A 27,990-nucleotide genomic window follows, 5' to 3' on the forward strand; every position below is an offset into this window, starting at 1 on the left:
CAATCCCAAGGGGGAAGTGGGCAGGTTTTTCTTCTTTACTCTGCCTGTCTGGCAGTGAAGAACATAATGACGACTGGTACAGTCTGGTGGGGCCTCTGCCTTGATTCACACTAAGATGCCAGCAGTTTCATGGACCACTGGCTTTTACACCATCAGTGCAAACATCCACAGATGAAAATGGCAAATAACACATTACTATAAAAACAGTTTTAACTACGTGGACCCCATAAAAGGTTCTCAGGGAATCCCAAGGGTCCCTGAATCTCACTTTGAGAACCACTAGACTAGACTCAGGTTGGGACTGAGGGTTTGAAACTGGTATGGCTTCTCCAAGATCTTCTACATTCTTTTTTTTTTTTTTGGTTGTCAAATGATCTTTAATTGCAATATTTTCGTTTGTAGTTGTTAACTAGCCAGGCATCCCAAGGCACCACCGCTGATGTAGTCTATGATGTCATAAGGGTGGCGGCCATCAGCACTGCAGCCCACACTGTGCAGACCCCAACATCTCGCCAATGGTTCCAGAGAGTTCTCCAGGTAAAAAATCAGTGCGGCATCAGTCGGGCAATGTTGACAATCTCATCAAAAGTGATTATTTCCCCTGTGCTTACTGGTTTTTTGCTTCTTCCTTTCCCTTGGCAGTTCTTTGAGGGCTCTGAGGATCCGGGCAGAGGCAGGCGGTACCACCTCGGTCTGGGCCTGCCTGTTCTGAATGGTTAGTTTCACTGTCATCCTCAGATCCTTCCAATCACCAGTTGCTTTGGCAATGTCATCACCAAACTATTTTGGAGACAGACCTAGCAGGCCGATCTTGGGGGTCAGGCAGACGTGGCACCGCCGGCCCCACCAGTGCACGTCAGGTATACGACTTTGATTTCACTGGGGTTGAACTTCCGCGACATGGGGGAGGCGGCTGGTGTGGGATGAAGCTGACCCGGGACTGAAGGACGGTGTACCTCGGCCTCCTCTACATTCATTTCATCAACATTTTAGTATCCACTATACACAGGCCTATACAGATGCTCAAGTACGATGGGGTTACATCCCAATAACCCCATCATCAGTTGAAAATATCTTTAGTCGAAAATGCATTTAATATACCTAACCTGCCACACATCACAGCTTAGCTTAGCCTAACTTAATGCTCAAAACACTTACATTAATTAGCCTACAGTTGGGCACAATCATCTAACAAAATGAATACACTGCAGAGTACGGTTGTTTACCCTTGAGATGGAGTAGCTGATGGGGAGCGATCGCTCAGCACCACGAGTACCATATAGCACTAGCCCAAGAAAAGATCAAAACTCAAAGTACATTTCTACTCAGTGCCCATTGCTTTCGCAACATTGTAAAGTCGAAAAATCTTAAATTGAACCACAGTAAAGTTGGGGACCATCTGTATAAATAAACCATGTTGTGAGATCAAAAGAACAGAGGACTTCCTGATAGAATGACGTGGTGGTTTATTGCTTTCAACCAAACATACTCCACCCCCCCCTTACTCCAAATACAGTAATAAGAAAATATATTTTGCATTAATCTATAAAGAAACAGACATGCTCAAACATAACGAAGTCTTTGGACCAAAACATAGAGCAAACATACAGCAATTAAGTCATGACTCCACGAACCCACTGAGCTGTAGGACCAGAAACCAGCAAAAGCAGGAAATCAAATCATGCACAAGATAACAGCACCAAGGCTCATGTGTAGAAAACGAACAAAAAATTCCTAAAAGGAAGGTGGTAAAAAGCTATTATTAATAGCTAGTTACTGATTATATCAAACTGTCACATGCAATTGAAGAAAGGGTAATGCATACAAAACCTGGGTCACGCATATCTCTGATACTGTGATTAATACTTCAGAATAGAATCTTGAACCCAGACTGAAGGTACGGTACAAATGGGTGAAGTCAACAAAAACAGAGCTAGGGGGTCCAGGAGCAGGGAAACGGGATATATAGAAGGCGCCAAAAGAAAGGAAAAATAAATTTCCCACTCAGGATGCAAATCATAAACTAAAATTCCCAAGTGTATTTGAAAACTGAACTACCCTGTTTCCCCGAATATAAGACCTAGCCGGACAATCAGCTCTAATGCGTCTTTTGGAGCAAAATTTAATATAAGATCCGGTCTTATTTTACTATAATAAATATAATATAATATGATATATAATTAACATAATATAATTAATATATAATATAACTAATATATATATAATTTTTGCTCCAAAAGATGCATTAGAGCTGATTCTCCGGCTAGGTCTTATTTTCGGGGAAACACTATCAAAAAACGAAATCTGCCTCTGTAAAGTAACTACATCTGCCATCCAGATAAATTCAGAAAACAATGTAGTATTTGTGTGTTTTCTAACTCCTGTATTACCTGAATAACGGAAGCAAATTGCCTAAACCTAGGAGGAGACTAAAGAGATGTCCTCTGGGAAATACTAAATTCTCAAAAATGCTACAGTCTACAAATAAAGTTTTGGTAGTGGTCTTACAGTGTTCTTACATAAACACTTCCAATATTTTCTTTAAACCTCTCTGATACTGTATATTTCTCTGTCAAAAGAATTTATAGAAACAGTACCTTTTATTAGAAACGGTATGGGTCACAACTGACTAAGGACGATTTCTTCTTTGAAAATGCATGTTAAAATTCATAATTAATTGCTCCACAATTTTTTAAGATAATAAAGACACTGGCAATTTAACCAGCCTAAATTTAAAATTCCTTTTATTATCCATCATTCTTAATAAAATGGCTTCCTTTTCAACTGTCAAAAGGAAAATGGAAAGAAATGGAACTCAGACTTCTTATATATTTCGAATGGAATTAGGAGAGAGGTATTTAATGAGACAGCCACGATTTATATGGTACCTTCACACCACAAAACAGGCTTTATCTAAAGCCCAAGTGAAAACTCACACACACACAAAATTAACTTACTTCCCAGAGCCTTATACGACTGAATTGCGCCTAAAAATGAAAAGATAGTAGGATTACAGCTGTGCACGGCCAGTTTATCTTCTGAAGTCAAAGCATGTCTCCTGTTACCTTGCAGCAAGCCAGTGTGACGTGCATATCAATATATCAAAGGGTTGCAGTATCTGAAACCCATACCAACCATAAAAAGGTGTTATTTTAATTAACAAGTTTGCCAACACATTATGTACTTTGCAGTTTTATTCCAGAATTCTTTTAAATTATCACAATCTAATTTTTAAGAAAATTTTAAAAGGCTAAGAACAAAGACTAAAAATCACACAATTCCCATTCTCTTTATGTCACTCTCCAGTAAAATAGCTCTATAAAAATCTTTTCCAACAGAAAAGCAATATACTAGTAGTTGATTCAGGAAAAATAATTTCTATCACTCAGTTTTCTACATTAGGGCCAAATTTTATATAGCAGAGCAATAAAAGAAATGCTAAATCACACACTGTGTAATAAGAGTGCTACCTGGAATACATGCTTTTCTGTAATAATTTTAGTTGTAATAATTTAGGTACATTTTTACTTGTAATAATTTAAAAACTGTAAAAGAAAAAATTCTACAGAAGTGAATTAAATATCCTAAACTGTTGATCTTTGTGTCCTCACAAAGTATAGTCACGTAGTATGTTTGTGTCCTCACATAGTATGAGTTTAATATATGAAGCTCATTAAAGATTGATAGTTTCATTGATACATGATGGAAAATATATTTAGATCTTAGGAACATATGTTGACCACGTGTGCACATGCAAAGCTTTCAAAGTTACTTTAAAATGTGAAAATGAGTAAGGCTCCTGTTATTCTTGATAAATGTCAGCTGTCATGCACTCATGCCCAATACGTACTACTTTGCACAAAGCAGAGTCCTAGAAAAGGCAATTTTGAATCCACCAGCTGCATGTAATGGTTATACATGGCAAGTTCTATTCAAGGTCAGAAGTTTAGAGGTTTTCAATATCAACTTCAATTATATGTTAAATATTACACAGATTCAAAAACATATTCTTATTAAAACAGTTGTTGGAAACAAAGACAGAATCATAAGAAAGTAATTACTCTAAAAGTTTGGCACAGGAGAGAGAGGGCCATTTATAACTGATATAAACTGCTGTTTGTACAGCAGTTTATTTTTTACATCGTTGAGCTGATATTTAGGCCAATTATATTTCTGAATTAAGTTACAAAATTAAGTACTACAAGAGCTACATTATTACCAATCTGATCATTTTTCATGTCTATATTTTCCAAGTCCAATAAAACAGTCCTTTTTATGAACCCTGACTATGAACAATTACTAAAACCTTATCTCCATCCATTTTCACCAAGAGCAGAAAAATAGTGATTGGATTAGTACAGCAATTTAGACAGCTTGTTGCTCGTGTCAAAGATGGATCTCACAACTTCAGGTTTTCTCTACATATTTTGAAAGCTCCATCATTAAAGCAAACCGGCTTAACCTTCAGTCGTTGGCTTTAATAATAAAACAAAACTATCAACAGGAATTTTCTGTTAAAAACATCTCTGTATAGTAGGTGAACTCTGCTCAAAAAGAAAATGATCTTTTAAAGTAAATGGCTCCTTGAGCAACATTAAATTCAAAATATTTAAGCTTTTAAAATTATAAATGCATTAACAGTCTCCTACATATCACCACAGAACCAGTTTCCTCCTAGTGTAAATACAGTATCACTAGTCATCAGTCTTCCTTCCATAGGAGACCCTTCAAAGTTTAAAACCTAAACAGAAAATAGAGGGTAAAGGACTAAGTGTAGTCTGTTTACCGCAAGTAAAATAATTTTTGCTTCTCCACTTGTAACCACAGCACTTCATTAGCCCTAAATAGCAGATTCACCAAAATTATGGCTTTCTTCGTTTTTTTTTTAATTACTATTTAAAGCTTGAGAGCAAAAATTGATTTCTGAATATTCTGCTGCAAGATATCCATAAGTATCTCATAAACATATAATAGACAATAGAAAAGTACAGATAGTCTGGGTATGACTTTGAATTAATTTTTTTAAGAATAAATTATTTTCTATATAAACCTTCTTGACACATGAAAAAGATACGGTGCTGGAATGAACATTAACCCTATAATTACAGATTGACTACTATAACACAGGCTAAATGAGGCTTTTAGAAAAATTGAGATGAGTTCAATTAACATGTTATTTTTAAAACCCAGGAATGATTGCGATAGATAGCAAACCTTCTGAGGTCAGTGCCATGAGAAAAATAACAATATTTTTCCATAAAATTCTTTTATGGCATCATTGAGTTCTTACTATTCCTCAATACATCAGCTATATTCTTTAACAGCTTTACTGAGATATAATTCACTTACTTACCATACATCTGAAGTATGCAATTCAATGGCTTTTAGTATATTCAGAGTTGTACTACTGTCACCAAAATCAATTTTAGAACATTTTCATTATCCCAAAAAGAAACCCAGTACCCCTTAGCTGTCTCTCCCCTAATCTTCCCAATTCCCCCACAACTTCACACATTCTCCCCCACACTCCCACCCCAGACAACAACTAATCTACTTTCTGTCTCTCTGGATTTACCTATTCTAGACAGTTCCTATAAATAGACTCAGACAATATTTAGTACTTTGTGACTGGCTTCTTTCACTTAACAGAATCTTTTCTAGTTCATCCATGTTGTACCACGTATATCAATACTTCATTTCTTTTTCTTTCTGAATAATATGTACTTCATTGTATGGATATACCATATTTTATTTATCCATTCATCAGTTGACAGACATTTAGGTTGTTTCCATTTTTGGGCTATTATAAAAAATGTTACTACGAACATTTAGGTACAAGTTTTTATGTGGCCATATTCTTAAATGAGAAATCACGAGCACTACGAAATCAAAACAGATTGTGATGACATGTGCAAAGAAGCCTCCAAAGTTTGCTAGTTAACAGGAAAGCAGCCAAGTTCTTTACAAATAGTTTTTTAAAGCCTAGAAACCAAAAGTACAATTCTAACTATGATTAATAAGCTAAGGGCTCTAATGGAAAAGGTGGACAACGTGCAAGAAGAGATGAGTAATGTATACAGGGAGATGAAAACTCTCAACAAAGAAGCAAACGGGAATGTCAGAAATCAAAAACACTAACAGAAATGGAGAACGACTTTGATGGGCTCATCCACTGACTAGACACAACTGAAGGCAGGGGCGGGGGAACAGTGTGCTTGAAGATACAGCAATACAAACTTCCAAAACTGAAATGCAAAGAGAAAAAAGAAGAACAAAATCTCCAACAACAGTGGGACAAGACTATAATGTCTTATACCTGGGAAAGGTATAATATATGCGTAAGAGGAATACCATTTATATGAAATTCAAGAAAAGGCAAAACTGGAGTGACTTAAAGCAGACTGATTTCCTCCTGTATTTTCTTGTAGTTTTACCTTTACTTTTAGGTCTGTGATCCATTTTGATTTAATTTTTACGTACGGTATGAAGAAAAGATTGAAGATCAATTTTTACAATATGGGTATTTCATTCCAGGGCGATTTGGAAAAGGGTCTCCTTTTTCCATTGCATTGCTTTAGTAATCAGCATCAGGATCTCTTTCTGGTCTCTATTCTGTTCTATTGATGTATTTATCAATACTTATGCCCACATAATTTTCAAGTGGGTAGAAACAGATAAACAGCAATAAAGGGACATTTGGACAAATATAAGAATGATATTATTATAGGGTCTTGACCTAGGAAGCTAAGATTAATAGCAGAAAGTGGAACAAATACAGGAGACGTGAAATTAGAAAACCAGATAAGGCCTGTCTACTAAATGTATCAAAGGGGGTGGGATTCAAAGAATCAGATTTCAAGTCTAGCTAACCAAGAGAATGATGGTATTACTAACAAAAAGAAATTTAACTAGCTAAGCAAAGCATAATTGCTATCTTGGCTATCAGACAACTTTTTCTATTTTCATTTTTCCTACTCTGATGCAATAACAAAAGTAAGAAGAGGAGTTAGGTGAAATGTTATATGCCAACACAAGCAATCTGGGGAAACTAGTTTCACAAGGTGAAATGTAATAATAGGTGGGGCTATTCAGATTTTGACTAAATGCCATTAAAATATTCACACATAAGGAGAAAGTGGGCAGGAGGGTAGTGTCTCACATTAAACTAACAGGTCACCTTCCCCCCAAAAGTTATGTGAGTGTGTGTGAGTGTGTGTGTGTGTATGTACACATACATATATGAACGAACACATATTTATATTCACTCATTCCAATACCATTCCTTCATTCAACTAATATTATCATTAAAGAGAAAAACATGAAGTATAAAACAAGTTTACGAGTGAATCACAAATTAAAGAAGAGGGCAGTATCTTCAGAGAGTGAAGTCAGAAAATTACAAAAGATCGAGTCAAAGTAAAACTGAATTACCTGGCTAACCAGTCAAATGATGTTCAAGTAGTTTATTTTTATTGGTCTCTGACTCCACTGTTCAGCAAGTATTTTGATCCTGAAGACAAAAAAAAGGGTGGTGTTGAATTTTATTGCCCTTTCTTAGTATTAGTATTAGTATTAGTCACACACAAATTAACTTTCCCCACCTTTCCCATATGAAACAAACCGGGGGAAAAAAACTATCAAGTAAGAGGCCTCTTCCTAGGAATTTGAGCTAATGCCTTATTTTGCCACATATGACTACTTCTGCTTCAAAAGTCGGGCACAGCATATACAGTATGTTCTGTCGGTTTGTAAAAATACAAAGTGGGGTGGAGGAGACCAGCTCCAAGTCCTGAAAAGCAATCAACCCAGACGGGTAATCTCAACTTGGGGTGTCCCCACCTGTCCAAAAGGAGTGCTCAACAAACAACAAAAGCAGTATTAATACCCTGGAAGAAGCTGATGCTTAAATACCCAGCAGATGGATGGATGGACGGATGGATGAGGTAACCAACAAGCAATATTTTTTAAATGGAAGATAGGGAAATAAGGAAGAGGGTCTTCTAAATAACCTGCAATACATGAACATGTAAATAGCAGACTTTTGCACTTGAGGAAATGTGGAGGTGGCTCTGGTGTAACAAAAAAGTGAGCCAGTAAAAACGTTCACCCTTAACTTACGAATTTCCAAATGTAACAATAAAGCAACAATCTGACTACCATTAATTCTAGTGGTATCTATATCAACCATAACTATGCCCTAAAGTTAACAGCATTCATGCTGCAATTGGCAAGTCTATTGGGAAGGGGTGGAGGAAAAAAACAATATATTTACAAGTTCCAAATAAAAACATATCACAGTCATGGCAAATTAGTATATAGATAGGGGACAACCAACCACAATCTACCTGCATGATGTGAAGTGTTTGCTGCACTTCTGAAACCCAAATTAAAGGTAAGAAGACTGGGGGTTGGGGGTGGGAAGCACATTATATGTGGTACACAAGGGAAAAGAGGAAAATCCAAGTAGTATATCACAGTTGATATAATAGTGGCTACCAGAGGAAGAGGAGGGTGGGAGGGAGGTAGAAAAGGGTAAAGGGAGTCAAATATACGGTGACAAAGGGAGATTTGACTTTGGGTGGTGAACACACACAATGCAATATACAGACGTACTACAGAACTGTACACTTGAAACCTATGTAATTTTATTAACCAATGTCACCCCAATAAATTTAATTTTAAAGAGCAGCTATATCTACTAAAATATCTATTTATAACCCATCTTATAATTGAGATATATGCCCAAAATAAGCTGGTTCTTGGAATACATCTTCCAATCCACACTAGTGTAAGTGATTGTTAAGTATAATGGTCAAAGAGCAGAAGCTTTGGAGTCCTGCAGATTTAGGCCTCCCAGCTCTTTCAGTTACTAGCTAGGTACCCCAGTCAACCTAAGACTTCTTCTCACCTTAAAATGGGGATCACACCTCAGAAGGCTCTTGTGAAGATTAAACGAAAATGTTTAAATTCCTTATTAGTACCACTACATAAATGCTCAATAAATAAAAACTATTATTAGCCAAACAAAAGACTATTTGACACATAATATAACTTAAGAATTTCCAAGTAAACTGAAACGAAAACTAGAGAAAACATAATCATTAATTTGTTTTTAAATGAATTCAATGTTTTATGACTTGAATTTTTATGATATCCAATATAATGACAGGAAATGAAGGAGGAAAGGTAGGCCAAACTTCAGTAAAGAAAATCCAAGGTTTTCTGGCCCTGGTTTTTTTAAATCAAGTTTCACTTCAGAAGCTTAGTACCTACAGAAGGGTGGGTAGGAAAAGGAATTTGCGTCAGAATGTACGTAGTACCACACGTAATGACTGACCCAGGAAACAAGTACTGCTGCCTAGTGTGGAATGTTGACAGGCAGATCCTACATTAATACTCAAATATTATTGGAATGCTGTTGAAAGCTAAAGGAGTGCTGACCCACCCAATTTGTCCCCCATCACTCCCAGGGAGCCAAAGAAACACCATCTACGAAATTCTCCCTTCCCAGAAGTGTGTCGTTGGACTCGAGAGGTCCCCAAATAGTCACAGATCAATGATGGGCTTGCCTACTAGGAACCTGTAAGAGGCAGATGGTCTAAAATCTATTACATACCAAGATTTTGTCAAGTGTGGAACTCTTAGAAAAAACTGCAAGTTAGCTTGTCTAGATTCTGCAAAGGCAACAGTCCTAGATTTCTGTGAACTATATTTTTTACTGTTATCAAAAATAAGCTTACTCTGACCCCTTTTCATAATTCACACATACAAAAATCAAATCACACCAACATAAAAAGTGAATGACACATCCCAAAAATACTCGATATCTGAGAAAGGAGGGGAATTAATTTTCTACTAGAATTAACAAAAGGTGACTGTTGAGATCCACATTATCAAAACCTGCATCACGAGAAAGCTAATGGGGGGAAAAAATCAAACTGAGCTTTGTTAATAGCTAGTCTGAAAAGACGTGCCTGGAGGCCAAAACAAAGACGCAAACTGGGGGAGGGGAGTTGACAGATAAAGAAAAATCCAAACTATATATTGCTGATGCTTGGAAACACAAATGGACAAAAAGAGGCCACTGAATATTATGAACATGTCTTTCTTTTGTTCTTGAACATGGAAGGATGCAAGGACTCTACTATTAATCATATCAAACTCATTGTTCTTTCCATGCTGCTGTGGGCACTGCGCCCAGGGACGGCCTCGGTTCCCTGAAATTGCAGAGATGGGGAATCACTGTCTTTGGGAAAAGCCAGCTGTTGCCCACTCATCTCCAAAGAACTACTAGTAAGTTTGTGCACCAATTAAATTTGTTACTTAAAGGTTACCCAACATTGGTATAAATTAAATTTTACATTCTTTTGCAGTTCATTTACTTATCAAGCGATAAATATCTCCTTTGTCAAAACTGTAAGAATGGATTTTACTACATTAGTAAATTGCAACTAATCTGTAGCTATACTGAAGGAAAAAAACAGCTCTAAGTTAAAAATCAGCTGAAAATTTAAAATTGTATAGAAAGGTACCACTTTTTTTAAAAAGCTGTATAAACTTAACTCAGTGAAAAGAATTATTTTACTATTTACTCCACTATTACGTGTTCAATAAGTAAAAACGTATTTGGTACCCCAGAAACATTGGAAATACACTGATGACAAACTTTTTAAAATACCATAATCTTTTTGATGGGTGGGAGCAGGAATTATTTCAAATTACAGCATATCCATGTCTAGTAAAGTAAGGACAGGGTTATTACCACTTATCCTAAGATATATACTATAAAGGGCCAAGTTGATTTATAATAATTTGTTCTACATAGTCATTTAATAAATTATAAAAAATGTTTAGTCCTATGTGGAGTCAACCAGAAAATTTAAATGGTGCAGTGAAAATGGAAGCCTTGGATTCAGAGAACCTAAGTTTTGGAAGTCCAGCTTCTTGAAGTGACCTTGGGTGAGACATTTTATTCAATTAAATGTTTGCTGTGTATCTATTAAGTGCCAGGAAAGCACTGGCACTCAGAAGTATAAGCAAAATATGGTTCCTGCCATTAATTAGATAAGAAGCAGGTATAAACAGCCACAACAGTGCCCAAAATGAAAACTATGTCCATTTAGTCAGCATTTGCTGAGCATCAACGTGCTACACTGCCAGACACCAGGGATACAAGAAAGAACCAGAAGTTGAAGACATACAGTCTAATAATAGTATTAAAGGAGAGCAGGCAGAAGAATTGCCCTTGCCTTTTTCATATGATTGCTGTTGTAACTTTAAAGCACTATTTCAATGTGAATGCAAGACAATTCCAAAACTATTCACCTCAGCAAAAAGAGATTAATGAAATTCAAATGCACAGATAACTATGGAAAATAATTGCAGAAATTATCATAATCAAAATGCCATTTGAGTTTCTTTATAATAAAAGACAAAGGCAAAAGAGAAAAAACTTCTGTAAAATGTTAGCCAATTGTGTAAAAATTACATGAGACATAGAAAACATTAACGGGGTGTGTATATAAAGGCTGCTGAAAATGAAAGCGGCTTTTAACTCAACATATCCAGGAAATTATGCCACACATTTTGCTTACACTACGATACTATCCACTGATGAACAATGACAGTAAACATAACCATTCTCATTTTTAAATTACCTTGAGATTAAGGAGAAAACTAAAAAATCCGGTTGGCAGACCAGTTTATTAACAGGTCCCACATCTTTGGCTGAGGTGTAGTTAGTAATGACATGGTTACCAAAGCAGACAGCAAGCAAGTCGCTCGCTGGTGCTTGTTCAGTGCCCCTCTCCCCCTTCTTGGAAAAACTGCATGCAGTCCTGCACGATCACAAAATAAATACAGGAAAGGGGGTGGGAGGATTGGGTGGGGAGGTGAACCAAGCTCTGGGCTCCACCAGTGGACAGCGTTCCACAAGAATTGCTACAGGGTCAAAAGTTTACAGTGGTTTCAATTTCACCTTTTAGCAGCCAATCAGGAAACAGAGACTGCAAGCTGACCCCTCAGGCTGCAAATGAACATTAACTCATTGGCTACCAGGATTGCATATATTCCTTTTCTTACATGGCTTTCCTTTTTCTTTTTTCTTTCTTATTTTTTTTTGCGGGGGGGAGGGGGGGTGGAGGAGAGGACATGCAGGTGGAGAGGCAGAAGGCAAAGAACATTTGAAGTCCAGGGTGACAATCGTATTTAAGACTATGCATTTTAAACAGGTATTTGAAGGAAGAAATAATGAAGTAATGATCATCTTTCTCCTTGAAATCAGTTTCTTTATCCTGTAGTATCTAACAAACCAATCATTAATGCTAGTATCGAGACAAAGAGTGAACTTAAGCAGGTTAAAGAGACAGATTTATCTCCATGAGGTTGCTATTCTATGAACAATTTATAATATGATGAAAGATAATGGCTGGTTGTGCCCAGTAAATGCTTTAAAAACAACAAAAACTGAAGACATTTAATTATTTATCTACACACCAATTTTTAATTTGCATAGATTCCCCACCTCCTCTCCAAATCATTAATATAAACATACAACACGCCTGTCCTTTTCATACTGTACCATCTATCGAAATACAGCTACAGCTCCTAAGGTTTACGCCTTCTTTTCCTATTATTTCTTCTCTCTAAACACCAGTACCCAGCAGTGATGCCTTCCACAATAAACTCAAGAGTGAACCCTTTGGTAATGGACACAACTGCTGTCTACATCCACGTTTTACGTAAATTTCTTCCAAATGCAGAAAACGTCAGTAAACTAATCCATTAAATACTCTTTTCAATATTCTTTATTTAACGTTGAGCGAGGTTAAAATACAGATCTGTACTACACACACCTTCGCTATCCTACATTTAAAAACTAGATTTCTTTGAAGCATTACATAAGTAAAATATTTACATTAACTGCTCTATCAAAATGATCAGTTAAATCCTAAATAAGCATATGTGTGAACTTGTAGTTAACAATATTTCTCATTAATACAATAGGTGGTCAAATTTTAGCAGGCTCATTGATTTAAATGTAAGGTTATATTTAGAAGCCACCACTGCATGCAATACCACTACCTAAAAAAAATTATTTCACGTAGGATATTCATTTCCTTATCCAAACCAGCAAAGACACCAGTTATTTCTGAACACCCAAAGGTTACCAATATACAAAAGTGCCTTACTTAATATACAAATGCTAAAGGGTCCCAAAATTAATTCATAGTGAAAAATTACCATAGTAATTTAATGTCAGTTGTTAATATAGTAAATAAAGAAACTTGAAGGTGATACAGGTTTTCTTAATTTAGCATTAAAACAAGTAATTTCTGATTAAAAAAATCCCAAACCTTTATGATTTAAGTTTATGCATGTCTTAATAAAAAGTCTATACCTTTAAAATCTAGTTTTTGTAAACATGACTTACAGAAGCCTTTTTATACAATACATTAAATTAGAGGAGTCTTCTGTGTATCTTCTTTTTACAAGATGGCCTCATTTTGAAAGAAAATGGATGCGATAAAATTTTACATCAAGTCAGCATGTTAGCAAGAAGCTTTTTTGTGTGTTCTGAATTTGATTAATACAAGCCAAGGTCACTTCCTGAAAGATGCCTACCATTGCAGCTGCAGGCAAACTAGACTCTAGCGTAAGGCTGGGGGAAGGGAATGGGTGATGGCATTTATTAACACTGAGACAGGCTTCCATCTCCACCAGCAGCTCTATAAGGAAGGGGGAACAGGAAGATCCCAGAATTCCTGGCATAGAAAGATTAAAATATTTTCACTCCTTAATATTTACAAACAATTTAATTCAGTGTAATACTCATGTCAAAATTATATCGAAGCTGTCTTCACTGCTACAACACATTAAACATTTCACTTAATACTATACAAATTACCTAACATCAGACACTGAAGTAAACTTAGCATTCAACACAATACAACCTGTACTTGCTATGCAAAAAGCCTACATAGGAAAATACAGGCCCCAAAAGAAAATAGAATCGGAGATTCAAACTCCTCCTATTGTAGCTAAAACCAACAGTGGCCTAAAAATCATGAAAGTAGAAATCCAAAACACGAAAGCCTATGCTGCAAAATATCTGCAAAAGTTTTGTGCTGAAATTCAATTTTCCTCTCATCAATATTAACATAAATATTAAGTCTCTGTGCTCAAAAAAATCATCAAAATATACAGTATCAGTAACTAGAACACTCTCCCTGAATAATTAATAATAGTAAATTTTAATTGAGCAGTCATTATGTACAGTTAGGAAACTATACAAAGTACTTTGCCTCTCTGCTTTGAGACTCTATATACATTTGAACTAATTGGATAAAATATTGGGTAGAATCAGAAACTCTACATGTTCCTTGTAATTCTCTATATGTAACCTTGGATAAATTAGATTGATTTTGTATGCCTCATTTTCCTACCTACCAAATGGGAGTTATGCTTAAACCATGATATTCCACAGATATACCAGGAGTGCCAAAAAAACGTATACAAGTGGACACTTTGGTCAACGTTGCTCAAGCAGTAGTTCCCCGTCATCAGAAGTATCTGGACGCTGGTGGGAACCACTTTGAGCACCTCTTGTCATTGCAGAAGTCACACGTGACTTGTATTCATCTTTTGTTATCGGTGTATTTGAGTGTTACAATTTTAATAGTTTTCCTTTCTTAAAATGTGTCTACATTTTTGGGGGACACCCTCTGCATATAATCAGGAAAGCATCTCTATTTTTAATGGTTGTGTAACACAAAACCTGAGCGCTTTTTTTGTCAGCATGTTCAAAGCCATTATATTTCTATTTTCTACATAAATGGCGAATGTAGTTTTGTTCCTCCCTTCTGCTCCCCATCCTTTTATTGTGATGGAAGTCTGAAGGGCCAACAAAACTTCAACAAGAAAAAAACTGAACAGATACTGGATGCTCAAGTTCAAACAAACTGATACTGCTTGGTGTTTTTTAAGTACTTTACCTTTCAGTGATTGGCAGGAAAGGGCTATATTTAATGGGCACCAAGCTTTCTGTATATGTAAAGCGCTTTTTAAAATCATTCTAGGAAAAGGCAGGCAACCAAGTAAAAAACACTGAGAAGTCCCTAAATTCTAGTGACTGGTAGGGCAAAGGAAGCATTCAGAAGAATTCAACAAGACTTTATCACAAGCCTTTGAGATGAGACAACGCTACAAACAGACAAAGGGTAAAACTCAATGAGTCAGTTATAGCCCTTCTCCCCAGGACACCTTGTGAGGCACTGAGGGGGGATAAAGTTTTCCTCAATTTCTCCCAGTCTCTTTGTTCTTTTTTCCCCAATCACATGAACTACTCCAAAAACAGCTCAGAACCAAGCATGGAGAAGAGGAGCAGTGGCCAGCTGCTTCTTGCCACAGACCAGGGCATGGGAGGTGCGATCTTTCCTCGCACCTCCAGCGAAATCATTCTTCTCCCTGGTCTTGCCCAAGCACCCAGTGGGTTCCTCACTTGACACACAAGAAAAACTAAACAAAGGTCACAGCAGCTAGTTGCCTGGTCTGCTTCCTGTACCAATGCAGGTTCTGTGCCAAATACAGAACCTGAAAGGAAATACTGACTATAGAATAAAAGCAAATAAAATATTGGCCTTTGTGTCTTCTTGCTCCGTCAGAGTGGTTCAGACAACTTTGAGAAGCACTCTTTAAGATTCACAGATAAGTGGTTTTTAAAAAAGATTCAAATATTTTCTATGGCATCGAACTAGATAGACTGGCTATCCCATAATTGAGACATTCTGTTTAAAAAAATACAAAGTACTATACCACATAAATTATTATTATTAATCAGTAACCATGTGGCTGTCGTACGCTTCCTCTTTTAAAAGCATGTGAGACTAGAAGCCTCAATCACATCTCAAGTGAAAATGCTAATAGGTTGTCATTACAGTGCCTAGCTCAAAGGAACAGTTACATGTAAATCATCCATTCATTTCACAAATGTTTGCTGAAATTATACCATATTCTACAGTACAGTACAGTGTTCTGTTCCAGGTTCTGTGGATACAAAGCTAAGCACGACCCACAGCCCTTGGCGTGGCAAAGGAAGGTGCTCAGAGAAGTTCAAAAAGACCTAAGCACATTCCTTGGAGATGGGATAAATCCTAAAGATGGACAAATGATAAGAATCACAGAGCGTGGGGCGTCTGGTTAGCTCACTTGGTTAAAGCGCGGTGCTCATAACACCAAGGCTGACGATTCGATCCCTGCATGGCCAGTGAGCTGTACCCTCCACAACTAGATTGAAACAACTTGGAGCTGATAGGTCCTGGAAAAACAGAAGGAAGGAAGGAAAGAAGGAAGGAAGGCGAGCGAGAGAGAGATAGAAAGATGTAAAAAAACAAAAAGAGCTTACATTTAATTCTATATTAACAAACAGCAAATAGATAAAACAAGGTATTTCCAGAGAGTGATAAAGGAAATAAATCAGGTGATATGATATAGAAAAGGGGGGAGGGTAGGAAGAGGGAAGTAATTTCAGCTCAGGCTTCTCTGAGGATGCAACATTTAATCCGAGAGCTGAAAGCAACCAACCAGGCAAAGAGGATTCCAGGCAGACCGCAGTGTATAAGATAGCACTAATACAGAACTGATTAACAATGACTACTTAATTTCATTATCTATTTTATTATCATGTCCAACAGTCTCAACCTTCTTCCCACTTCTACTCTGGGACCCACATTGTAGACCAACGAGGAACTTGAAAATTACGCGCTAATCTGCTTAAAAAGTGTTATAATATGCTTCAGTTTAGAAGTTCAGTTTAATACAGTCAATAAAAGAACCATACTTAAAGCCAGTACACAACTTTCTAGAAGTATTTATTAGTAATGGATGGGGCAAAGGAGTATTACTAAAAACAATGCTTATTCAATGGATTTGGAGGGAAAGGACAGATTCAAATTCCAGCTCTGTCTTACACCACCACCACCACCAGTTTCCTCTCTAAAATAAGTACCACATCTCTTGCCCTACCTGTCTCATGTGGCAGTTACGAAGAATGAATGACAGAGAGCCTCACGGCCACCACCACTGTCAGGAAAAGCATGACAATGGGTGCAAAAACATGCAGCCTCTCAGGGCCTCACACTTGAGTTTATTTGTTCTTATTTATTCCCAGCTTATTAGGATTGTGTATATCTCACTTCCCCACCTCACAGCAAATTAGAAGGGAGAGACTATTAGAAGCAATAAAGTACTGACAACAGCAAGAAAGTACAGCTAACTGGCTGGCAAACAATAGAGAAGGAAAATAGAAAAAAAATAAACTAAAAAGCAAACAGAAAATCTCTTAAAATTAAAGTGGTCTCAACTCTAATGTCTTTCAGCCCAAAGAGAATTAATCCTGTTTAATTCAGGAGGTGTAAGTGGTGTCACCCACAGGGGGGGAAAAAAGTAATAAATAATGCTCCTACCATCCTGAATCATTAAGATTAAATACATTTAGCACATGGCTTGAAAAGGAGAAGTTTGAATACGCTTAAGGGTTTTCATTTCCAAGGATTTTTTTTTTCTTTTTGCAAGTGTTATGCCTTAATGATTGTTTTTGGCTGTGGGCATTTCACTATGGGCTCCTCTATTCCCAGCCACTCCCCAATGTGGTGCTTAGAAGCAAGGGAATGGTCAAAAGGCAACAGTAAAGGTTGGAAAACCATGGGACTTAGATGATCAACAGTGGGGAGTCAGAGTTAAAGAAATCGCTTCCCCTAAGTACAACACAAAATCCAGAAGCCTAAAGAGAGCAATACATTTAAATAATTCAAAATTACTATATATTTATAGATTCCAAATACAAGAAAACCACCATAACCAAAGTTAAACATCAACTAGACAAATGTGGTACATTTTGTGCACCACAATAATGGTAAAGGATTATAATCTATTGAATAAACTAAAAATTCATGAATCCACAATAAATATGAAAATATATACAAAAAGGGAACGCACTTCCTTCCAGCAGAAAGCCTACTCATAAATGCAGGAGGAATGACAGAAGCAGAAAATCACCGTTTGGCAAAATCATAATAATTCATTCAGGAGGCAAGAATCATCAGTGGAAGCTAAAACTAGTAGTTGTAAGTGTAAAGAGTAATAGGATATGTCCATAATTACAGACTTAAAACCTCTAAACCCCACAGGGCACTTTACAGGATCTCCCCACAAATAACCTTACAATAGAGAAAGGAGCAGACACCACCTCAAGGGTCCAAGTCAGCACAATCAATAACGGAACTAATCAACAAGTGCCTCCTAGGTGGAGGGACTGAGAAGAACACATCACTCCTAGAATATTCCTCCTCCAAAAATGCAGAACCTGAATCTAACATGAGGAAACACCACATTAGCATAAACTGCAGGACTTCCATAAAATAACTGACCTATAGTCTTCAAAAGTATCTACTCATATGTCATGAAACACAAAGGCCAGAAACTGTCCCATATTAAAGACTAAAGAGACACACAATGGAATGCAATGCACGTGACCTTGGATTTTCCTTCCCTCTAGGGGACATTACTGGGATACCGGGTGAGACGTGAATAAGGTCTATAGAATAGATTATTTGTATCAATATTAATTTCATGATTTTTAACACTGTAGTGTGATAATGTAAAAGAATTCCTTGTTTTGAGGAAATATATACTAAAGTACTTAGGAGTAAAAGGGCATCATGTCTGCTGCAACTTACTCTCAAATGATTCAGAAAAAATACTTATTTTTTAAATGATAGGAGAAAGCAAATACAGTAAAATGTTAACATTTGAAGATATGCATGAAAGGTACCCAGGACTTCTTTATGTTAGTCCTGCAACTTTTCTGTAAGTCCCAAGTTAAGGAGAAATAAAAAATAATTTAAAAGGTAAATAACAGGACAGCAGAAAACATCTGTAGTGTATAAACAGAAAAGGAATAAAAACCCAAAATACATAGGAGTTCTTTCTTACAGATTACTAAGAAAAGACAACAAACAGGAAAAATGAGCAAACAATCAGAACAGGCAGTTCATGGTAGTACAAATGCCCAATAAACAAATGAAAACATGCGCAACTCTTCCAAGGGTTAGGAAAATGTAAAATAAAAACAATGAAAGAAAACGGTACCAGTTGGCAAAAATTAGCAATTTTAAGAGTGTATCCTTTAGGCTCAACAAGCCCATGGCTAGGAACACAGCACCGTACATCAAGATATAAAAGACATGTGTAAGGATATTCAATATAACATCCTAGAAGAGAACAAAAAAAGGGAGGACGCTCATAACAACTAATGAGCATCAACAGAGCAACATACAGCTTCACGCAAGCTCCTTGAGGTGAGAGATTCCAGTATGTCCTGTTTGTTGATATCTCTCCCCAGTAACTGGCATATGGCAGATTCTCAAAATATATTCGTTAAAATAATGGATAAATGGTTAAAGAAAGGACATCCAAAAATGGTAGATTACACAGCCATTGAAAAGAATGCAGATTTACATATATACACAAACACCTAAGAAGACGTCCATGAAACAACTGAAAAAAAATAAAATCTGCAGGCAACATATAACGTGACTGTTTCCAAGTGTGAGAACAACATGTCTAATAGATGTATCTGCCTATACGTGGGAGAAAGAAAGGAAAGGTAGATAAAATTCTAATGAGCAATTAAATTGAAAGAATGCTTATTACTGTAATTTTTCAAGAGGTGGAGTTATAAATAGCTTCATGTTATCATTATTTTTAAATAAAAGTTCAATTTAAAGAAAATACCAGTAAAACAAAATTTAAGCTCCACAAAACATTAAAATTCTTAATGTAGTACAAAAAGAACAGATTGGGAAAAATAGGATAAGAGTCTTAAGAATCTTTGGTCCCAATTCTACTTCCAGGAGTCTCTCCAAAGGAAGTATCAGAAATGCAGATAAAGCATGTGGTAACAAATGTTGACATCAGCATTACTTTTAACAATCATAAAACAGAGTAGCCTTTAAAATATTTAAAATTTTGCACAATTACATATAAAAAGCAAGATGCAGAAATATATAGAAAATATACACACAGGAGAGAGAAGAAAATTTTAGGAAATGCCCAAAATGTTAATCCCCAAGATTACTAGTACCTTTTCCCAATTTGAAATTGCCCCTAATTTCCCAAAATTAGCTTGTTTTGCTTTTATAATCACAAAATAAAAGGGACATGAGATGGTTGTAATTTATTTATTTATAAACATTCCTAAACCTTATTTTTCATTTGAAATACAAAATCCTTACTCCTTACCAAAGCAAAATCACAAACCCAATTCCTGGCTCTCATTTGCCAATTAAAAAACAAAAAAAAAGAAAGAAAGAAATCAAGACTAAGAAAAATTTATGCAAAACACATCTTGTATCCAAAATATACAAAGAACTCTTAAATAACAACAATAACAGTAAGAAACAATAATCAATATAAGAAAACAAACCATCCAATTAAAGAATGGCAAAAGATGTAGAAACCTCACCAAAGATATACAGATGGCAAATGAGCATACAAAAAGATGCTTATTATCATGTTTCTAGGAAATTACAAATTAAAAATGAGATACCACCACACATCTATTAGAATGGCTAAAATCCAAAACAAAAAAAACAAAAAAAACAAAAAAAAAAAGACAATAACAAATGCAGATGAGCATATGAAGCAACAGGAACTCTCATTCATTGCTGGAGGAAATGCAAAATGGTACAGCCACTTTAAAAGACAGTTTGGCAGTCTCTTACAAAGTTAAACGTATTCTTACCATATAATCCAACAATCACACACCTAGGTGTTTACCAGTTGAGTTGAAAACATGCCCACACAAAAACCTACAGATAAATGTTTATAGCAGCTTTACTTATAATTGCCCCAAACTGGAAGCAACCAAGACGTCCTCCATTGGTAAATGGATAAACTGTGGGATATCCATACTATGGATTATTCGGCAATAAAAATGAGTAGTCAAGCCGAGAAGAGAATGGAGGAAATTTACCCACATTGCTAAGTGAAAGAAGCCAATCTGAAAAGGCTACATACTGTATGATTCCAACTACATGACATTCTGCAAACGCCAAAACTATAGAAACAGTATAAAGGCCAGTGGTCACCAGGGTTCAAGGGAAAAGGATGAATAGGCAAAGCATAGGTAACCTTTAGAGGTGAAATTATTCTATATAATACAATAATGTATTTATCAAAACCTATAGACCTGTAAACACAGAGCGAATTTAAATGTAAAATACGGACTTTAGTTAATAATATTGTATTAATATTGATTCATTAATTATAACAAATGTACCACATTAATGCACAATGCTAACGGGGGAAACTGGGCGTGGTGGGGAGTATATGGGAGCTCTCTGTACTATCCACTCAAGTTTTCTGTAAATCTAAAACTATTCTAAAAAATAAAGTCTATTAATTTTTTTACATCATGGGAATTGCAAAGAAATATGCCACATTATCAAATGAATATCTAACACAAACTAAGTAATAAAGTTTTATGTTTTTTTTTTAATAACTGAGTTGCAAAAAACTTTTAAAAAATAAGGCTGCAGAATTTTTATACCATATCCTCACTTCTATATGTCATCCAGTGCTCGCACTCGCAAAACAAAACAAAAAAAAGGACCATCAAAATTCTTCATTGCAGACTTAACAGAATCTCTGGGTCATTAATCCAAACATGTTGGTTCTCAATGATAAATTTAAACTTAATTCAATATGGAAAATTTTTCTTTAAAATTCTCATACAACTGTCATTAAGTTTTTACATATCATCTGCATAAAAAAAGAAAAAATTTGGAAGATTTATTCCCACCAATTCAAAAACATCAAATGCCTACTATGTACCAAGCTGACTATGTTGTAATGACAGTTTTTGCCTTGTCAAGGAAATTAATCTTATTTTCCAATGAAAATCTCTTACAATAAACTTGTTTTGAGGACTGTTAAGTAGTGGGAAAATAAAAAATTCAGATGATCCCAAAACGGAATTACAGACTGTCAGTGATTCACACAAAAAACTCAAGAACTATCTTACCAAGAAGAAATTTAACTTGTAAAATTACTAAGTATTTTTGAACTAAATACAAAAAGCACAAACATGTAGCTAAAAATGAATCAGGCAAGAAAATATTTTAAACCAGTTTCACAGGCAATTCCTCACTCCCACTGATAACCTGACAATAGCTGCATAGATTTATTTGCTCAGAAGGAAAGCAATACTGACCTTGACAGTTTCTAATGACAAAGCCTGTAAGCACCAAGTGAGCACATAAGGTACTGCTGTTTATTACACAGTTATCTTTTCAGACACATGCATAAACAGGAAACACCACTTTTAGCACAAGTCTTGGGGAATATAAAAGTTTGCACATAAGCTGTTCTTTCAGGCACTACAGTGGGAAAGTACGTACAGGCTTTCAAAAGCAAGACACTAATAAATCTCATGTTAGAACTTAAAATTTCCATCACCAAGAGACCTGTAGAGCACAAGGAGAAAATACAGCAATAACACTTAGTATTGTTCGAGGACTATAAAATTGTTAATTACAGTAATAACATACATTAACTTATCAGGAAAAGTATCTCATTTCACAGTTAAGGAAAGACTCCAGGAGCTGTGACTTGTTCAGTCTGATGAAACACACCCTCAAGTATGCTAAGATTCTGTCTGTGATAAGGGGGAATTCCTAATATAAAAAATATTCTAGCAAGATTTAAACCAATCTACTTAAGCCCATCTGCTGATATTTAGCTACATTTGAGCCACTAATTAGATTCATTCAGGCAAAAGCAAAAAGCTCAATTCCATAATCCTATATTTTAAATAGAAAAAAATGGTCATTAAAAACCACTTATATACAACTTTCTAATCACACTCTTCTTTCTTATCAAATATAACCAACGAAAAACAACACCAAAATAACATTCAAAAATAAGACAACCTCAAATTCAGTAATAATGAACAGGCGCAATTAGCATCTAACCTATCCCCTAACCAAGAACAGCACAAACTGACCTTGCATCCGTTCAAATCACCTAGTATTTGTTTATCCTTATATTAAAAAGGTTTTGTGATACCTAATGTAATCTTCCTAAAATCTTTTCAGCAACCGTATCATTTACCAAAAAGTTTAAACCAGTTTTTCAACTAGAACTATTTTGTTAGATATCATCTCACAGTTTATATTCGTTAAAAAAAATATGGATACATTACTTGCCCAAAAAGGATTTATTCAGTGATTCCCTAAACACCTTATACTGGAATCTAGATTAAGAAAATCTGGGTAGCACCACATATTAACTGATCTTCGTTAAATGAAAGGTTGTGTTTTTTATGCAATTTAATCCCAAACAACTTTTACATTTTTTGTCACTCCAATTATTTTTATTCACCATTGTCAATCCAGGGAAACAAACTGTTTATTTTACACTAGATCCTACCATAAAAAGAAGGAAAGGAAAATTTACTAGAATCCTAGGATTTCATTGTCCATGGAGAAGAAAACTAACGCTCAAGGTCTCACAACTGATGGAACAGGCATTAATTAGAACTCAGAAGAGCCTGAATTCCAAGTTCATAGTTTTTTGTACTATCCTTTCCCCAAATTTGAATTGCACTAATCACTGTGATTGCATAAATTTCTATTCTAAAATTACCCAATAGTAACTATTGTGCAATTTGGGGAAGAGAAGGAGCACACAGGTGGGAAATCCGTACCCAACAACGACCCAAAACTAAGCTTTTCCAGCAGGTAACCAAGTAAAGTCTTGTCCCTCAGTTTTTCCTAATAAGGAATCTTGGGTCTAGAAAACCATTAGCGGGCCAGATCTTGCCCGAGTCAGATTCCCATCCGCCAGCGCGGCTCCATGGTACTTACTATCACTCAGTCTCAGAGCCGTGGTTATCCGATTGTGGTCCCAGACCAGCAGTACAGCATCACCAACACAAAGAAACTTAGAAATGCAAATCCTTGAACCCTATGCCAGAATCGTCAACTCTGAACGTGGGGCCCAGCAATCAGTGATTTCAAGCATCCAGGTGATTCGGGGGTACTCTGAAGTTTGATAGCCATTGCTCTAGAGGAAACCTGACTTTTTAAAGACTGCCCTATGACATATATGTTCCTAAACATAAGAGTTAATAATCTTCCTAAAAAAGAGGAAATATTGAGTTAATCCTCATTTCCTATTATGTCATCTAGAACAGTACTTTTCAAACTTTAGAGAGCAGAATCATGGGGGGCTGGGGGAGGCCCTAACTTCCTGGGTCCCACCCCCAGAGATTCTAACTCAGTAGGCCTGGAGTAAAGCACTTCTGGAACTGGCACTTCTGATGTGGCCCAGATTATACAAATACTTCAGGAACAACAGACTATACTTTTGAGTAGCAGTGGACTAGAGCAAACCCTCTTAAAAGATCTCACATATCCCAACCTGAAAAACACTTCCATCCTTCCTTTCTCATCCTTCCTGCTTTCTCACTGAGATTCACAATCTGATCCATGATTATTTTTGTAAATCACAACCAATTTTTTCAATTCAATCCCACTTCTCAAAATATACCAATGAGGTTAAATTAAATTAGAGTTAAATATTAATTTACTATCTTTAGAACAAAACGATACCAATAAAGCCTTCAAAAGGGCTTGTATGAAATTTTAATATGGTTCACTTAAGTGTTATGTGGCCACAAGAAAAAGTACAGAGAAGACCTGAATTCTATCAGAAGCTCTGCCATTTATGTGACCTGAGGGGGAAAGAATTTGATAATTTGTCTTTCAACAGCTTTTTATGTAGACTTATATGAAAATTCCACCACTATGTTCCCTTAACAGCAATACCCAGATGTCTAAAAACATGTAGAACTCAGAAAAGGAATTTCGTTAGACTTATAAACTCTGATCATCACCAAAATTATCTACTGTGTTCATCTATTCAGTCAACAAACGGTTACTAACCACCTAAGCAAATTCGGAACTCGGAGAGACAAGATGCTCCTAAGAGTTCGTATCCTGCACCTCCATCATCTCATGGTATCATTAGTTTTTAACCTCTCTCAAATCTATCCATTTCGTCCTAATTCCATGACTACTACAGTCTTTCCATGCCCCTACTTAAACTCTTCCAAGCCTATAAAGTTCAAGTTCCTTTCTCAGCTCATTTCTAAAGACCTCTCCTTGTATCTAATGATCCAGCCACACTAAGTCACTCCCATTTCCCAGAGAACACCCAACTGCTCCAAATCTTTTGCACGAGCTCTTCTCGGTCAGAATGCTATTCTACTGACCCACACTCACCTCCCATTGATACCTGATAACACCCCTCCTCCTGAAAGCTTACCCAGGCACCTCAACTTGTGTCTTGCAGCGCACCCCCCCAGTCCCCAATTAGGCTAAGCTACTCCAGGGAGCTCGACCACTGACACCTTTGAACACCCCTATTGTGCTTATCGCCTGGTAACTGCCTCTTCTCTCGCTTCTCCCTCCTGAAGGGAGGGGAGGCTCTGCATTGTTTTCACCACAGTGCCTAACACACAGCAGGCACACAGGATTGTGGTCGATTAAATGAGGGGAGGAAAGATCCATGCAGGTGAATATGGACAGGACGCTCAGAGATCTTGGAGGACACAACCATTCCCCATAGAGAGGTTAAGTCATCTGGAAGTTGCTTACCAATACAGGCGTACCTCGCTTGTGCTTCACTTTACTGCATTTTCACAGATGTGGTGTTTTTTACAAACTGAAGGCATGACTCTCTACCAGCAAAAAGATTACAACTGGCTTTCTCGCGACACTTGCGTAACTGTGATGGTCTGGAATATTTCTGAGGTCTGCTGGTGTATAAGAAGGTTTTACCTAAAATCCCGTAACATTTGAGAATTCTCTGTAGAAGATATTGTACTACAAGACGCAAGACTATCTTTTTGGTTACAAGTACAAAGGAAAATAAAGTGAAACGCTATTGGAAAACAAGAATAAGTCTGCCAGCAAATAATTTGTGGTATTGATATAAATCTCTTGGACCCCAAAGGTTAAAATATAATCAAAAGATGTCAACACAGCTACTACAGTTTTCTGGATTTTAAAGCACACATACACACTTATGACTGAATGTCATGCTATAAAACACCAAATGCCTTCAGTGTTCTGTTCCAGGAATGATATCTGGAAGTCAGCCAAACATAGAGGAGAAAACCGCTGGCTCCTCCATGCTTTGCAGTATATGAGGAAATTAGCCTGTCCAGAAAAGATGAAATCATGTATAATATGGTAGAGAAATCTGTCATAAAATGACAAATTTCAAGTAAGTAGAAAATGATAAGGCAATATAGTAAAGATTATAAACTTTGGATATAAACTAGTTCATCCAACTGAGGGCCTCATCCTAAAATGGACATAAAAAATACTTTACAGGGTTGTTGTGAGAATTATGAGAGAATTTCATAAAGCACTTAAAATACTCAGATTCTGATACATGTATCATGTGATCAATAAATAGGAACTATGGATCACTTTGAAAGCGGTGAAATGTCTAACTCTTACATTGTTTTGTACACCTGAAACTAATAAAAAAGTAGTAACTATAGATACTATTATTGTCTTATGATAGAAGAATCTTAGAAAGCAAAAATCCAGCAAAAGTTTTATTCTGAGAGTTAAGGTGTTTCCTGTCACTTACTGTTCCTCACCCTAGCTTCATTTCTAACCAATGAATATACTTCTTCTAAACTGCACCCCAAAAAAATAACAATTTTCCTTTATAAAAATTAGTTATTATAATTACGAGCTAAATAAACTATGTTTACATTTAGTAGAGCAGAAAATTTGTTAAAGTACTTAGTATTTTCATAATGCTAAATCAGTCACTTCAAATGTATAAAGAGCACTTAAAAATCACATTTAGACATTACAAACACAAAAGATTCCAAAAGAAGACAAAAATAATATGGTCTAAGTTACGAACTGAGTTGTATCCCCCCAAACTTCATATGTCGAAGTCCTAACCCCCAGCACCTCAGAATATGACTGTATTTGGAGATATGGTAAAGAGGTAAATTCAGTTAAAATAAGGTCATGAGGATGGGCCCTAACGCAATAGGACTGGTGTCTTTATAAGAAAAGATTAGGACACAGACACACAGAGGGAGGACCATCCAGAGACACAGGAAGACGGCCATCAACAAACAAGGAGAGAGGCCTCAGAAGAACCAATCTGTGGATACCTGAGGATCTTAGACGTCCAGCCTCCACAACCATGAGAAAATTAATTTCTGTTGTTTAAGCCAGCTGGTCTGTGGTGCTTTGTTACAGCAGGACTGGCAAACTAATACAGCCTACTCTTCCTCAAACTGGACTGGGTTTACAGACAGTGTATTTCTATAGTTATTGTCATTGGTTCCTCAAGCTAATCTCAACACCACTTAGAATTAGACACATTTTCAAAGTCAAAAAATCAAACACCTAAAGCCAGAATCAGGAATTATATGTCATAAGTACTTTTTCAATAAAGTGCTATTTGGGCTAAAAGCACTATTAACATGTAATGTATTATGTGACTACATGACGGCTTTGAAGGAAAATGTGCATATTCTGATTTTTTATGTGCACCTATTAAAGACAGTCCTCTCACCCTGAGCAATATTAGAAACACTGTTTTTGGATAAAAGAAACACAGATTTTGGATTCGGAAAGACAGGGATTTCAACCCCAGTGTTGCCATTTAATAGTTATGTGGCCTTAAGGAAATTATTTCACCTCTCTGACCCTCAAATTCCTCAACTGTAAATGGGGACAAAAATAATATCTTGCCAAACGACCAGTTAAGCACCTGGCACAATCCCTAACACAAGGTGGGTAACTCAATAAATGGCGGCTACGATAAGATCATCATCATCCAAAAAGAATGTGCAGGAAAAGTAGGCGTCACTGTTAACAGGACTGTAAA

General features: G+C 36.3%; 1 protein-coding gene across 5 annotated transcripts in view; it reads right to left on the reverse strand.

The window, feature by feature from the left end:
- NCOA3 (nuclear receptor coactivator 3) overlaps positions 1 to 27,990 on the reverse strand; it is a 94,295-nt gene that overhangs the window by 34,460 nt on the left and 31,845 nt on the right. For 2 of the 5 annotated variants that reach the window (XM_019749670.3, XM_019749673.3), the window contains exon 2: positions 7,432 to 7,510. The exons of 2 other annotated variants lie outside the window; for them this stretch is intronic. The gene's annotated coding sequence lies outside the window, so the exon portion shown is untranslated. Of the gene's footprint in view, positions 1 to 7,431; positions 7,511 to 11,657; positions 11,677 to 27,990 lie in introns of those variants that run through there. One more of the 5 variants, XM_019749671.3, reaches the window with a different exon arrangement.

The sequence above is a fragment of the Rhinolophus sinicus genome, chromosome 13 (assembly GCF_057876585.1).
Source record: "Rhinolophus sinicus isolate RSI-liver-muscle chromosome 13, RSI-T2T, whole genome shotgun sequence".
Taxonomy (NCBI): domain Eukaryota; kingdom Metazoa; phylum Chordata; class Mammalia; order Chiroptera; family Rhinolophidae; genus Rhinolophus; species Rhinolophus sinicus.